This window comes from Psammomys obesus, unplaced genomic scaffold (genome assembly GCF_907164565.1).
Source record: "Psammomys obesus unplaced genomic scaffold, mPsaObe1.curated_primary_1811, whole genome shotgun sequence".
NCBI classification, from domain to species: domain Eukaryota; kingdom Metazoa; phylum Chordata; class Mammalia; order Rodentia; family Muridae; genus Psammomys; species Psammomys obesus.
The window spans coordinates 63,726-66,180 of record NW_026596240.1 but is presented as its reverse complement, the minus strand read 5'-3'; the positions used below and the strand labels follow the sequence as shown (position 1 = coordinate 66,180).

Below are 2,455 nucleotides of genomic sequence, written 5' to 3'. Positions count from 1 at the left end.
TCTTTCTTTCTTTCTTTCTTTCTTTCTTTCTTTCTTTCTTTCTTTCTCTCAAGTTTATTCAACACGACACAATCTCCAACTTCACTGAGGTGGCTGACCATGTCTACAACCAAAGCTGCCTCTAAACTGGAATTCTATTGCTGAGTCAGCCCCAGCCTCAGCTTTCTTGTCAGCACCAGAGGCTCTGTTTGCCTCCTCTCTTGTGAATCTTGTAGGTAGCTCACCCTTGGGACCTTTGGGGTGGCTGAGGTGCAGGATGGAGGGCATGATCTCTGGAGGTAGGTGGAGGTAATACCGAGCTACTGGATTCCCTCATTCATAAGGTACCAATAGAAATGCCTCCAGGTAAACTGCTCCTTCACATAGCCTCGAGACTTGAGACACTGCATGGCCTTCATTATGTGAAGGTTGGGTACGTTCTTGTAAGCCATCTCTAGGTGTTTAGGCATATGGACATTTTTCTTGGCAACCATCACTCTTTTCTTAAAAAGGAGTTCATAGATGGCAATCTGGTTCTTCTTAGGCATCAACATCGCGGTGGTTGCAGAGTGCAATGTAGAGGCTCGATTGTCTGTGTTTTATAACTGGTGAATAGAAACAATTGGTATTAAAAAATAACAATGTGTTAAAGTTAGCATCACTTGTCAACCTGACACATCTGGCAAGAGTGCACCTTTACTGAGGAATTGTCTTCATTAGGCTAGCCTGTGGATTTGTCAGTGGGGCAACTTTTTGATTGCTACTTGTTTTAAGAGGGCCCAGTCCACTGTGGGTGGTGCCATCCCTAAGCGAGTGCGCCTGGGCTGTAGAAGCCCAGAGCAAGTCTGTAGGCAGTGTTTCTTCAGAGTCTTTTGGTTCTGCTCCAGCTTCTGCCAAGCTGCTTTTATCCCAGTGTTTTATCCCAACAGCAAAAAATAAACTAGAAGAGAAATTAAATATGAAATAATGATAATCACTAAGGTCAGCAAACAAGGATCTGCATGTTCTGAAAAAGAAAAGAGATCATTTTGACTGCAAGAAATGCTAAACTCTTCAAAGAGCCAGTTAAGAAAATGAAAAGACAAGCCACACCCTATGAGAAAATGTTCATAAGATAAGTCGTAAAGGAGAATTATGCAACATATACAAAGGATCCTCACAGTAAATAGACAACAAATGCCCTAATAAACACATGACAAAAATTTGAACAGCTATCTATCTTTGGATATGTATTTATATCAATACCAAATATGTAGACCAAAGTGACAGGACCATATTTACACAAATAATTTGTATTAAATGCTCTGGTGTCTTAGCCAAATAGTTTACTAGTTTCTTTTAAAGTAAAGCATTCCCTATAACCCTTCACTATTCTGCTAGGTGTTTACTTATGCAAAATGAAACCACATTTTACAGGTTTTACACAACCCACACTTAAATATACACACCATTATTTTTAAGACAGAGTCTTGCTGTGTAGCAGTACGTGGCCCAGGACTTACTTACCCTTTGACTCTAGCACTGCAGGGATTACAAGCATGTGCCACTGTCACATTATTACTAATGGACCCATATTGGAAACTGTCACATGTATTTGAATTAGTAATTAAAAAAGAAAGCTTGGGAGTTTCCAGTAATAGAATACCACTAACCGCAAACAGTGTACTAGGGACACCTAAAATGACGCCAATGATTCTCCTAGTGTCTTGTGCTGGGGAAACGAAGCTGGTCTCAAAGGCTGCACACCAGCTGTGCCCATAGTTTGTGCTTAGAATCTCAGCTACTCATGACTCTGAGGTAAAGACAGGAGAATTATTAATTTTGAGGTCAGCCAAGGAAAGTAAAACTCTTATCTCAAAGTCAATGAACCACCTAGCAAAAATACCACCCCCCCAACATGGCTTTGCATGGTAGGTTCTATTTGTAAAACTTTCTGGTAAAACAAACTACAGATTCAGGAAACACCAGGAGCTGGCAATAGGGATGGCTATGGTTTATATCTTTTTTAAAAATTTTTTCATTCATTCTTTCTTTTTTTTTACTATGCCAATATTTTAAATTTTTCTTTTTTATATTAATTACAGGTTATTTACTTTGTATCACAGCTGTAGCCCCCTCTTTCATTCTTTCCCAATCCCACTACCCCTCCCTCATCTCATCCCTGCCCCTCTCTGAGTCCACTGATACGGGAGGTCCTCCTCCCTTTCCATCTGACCCTAGTTTATCAGGTCTCATCAGGACTGGCTGCAATGTCCTCCTCTGTGGCCTAGCAAGGCTGCTCCTCCCTCAGGAAGGTGGGTGTCAAAGAGCCTGCCACTGAGTTCATGTCAGAGACAGTCCCTGTTCCCCTTACTAGGGTACCCACTTGGATACTGAGCTGTCATGGGCTAAGTCTGAGCAGGGGTTCTAGGTTATATTCATGCATAGTCCTTGGTTGGAGAAACAGTCTCAGAAAAGACCCCTGTTCCCAGATACA

General features: G+C 41.5%; 1 pseudogene; it reads right to left on the bottom strand.

Moving 5' to 3' along the window:
• Positions 1-81: 81 nt before the first annotated feature.
• LOC129668464 (40S ribosomal protein S10-like) lies at positions 82-533 on the bottom strand (annotated as a pseudogene).
• Between the last annotated feature and the right edge of the window lie 1,922 nt (positions 534-2,455).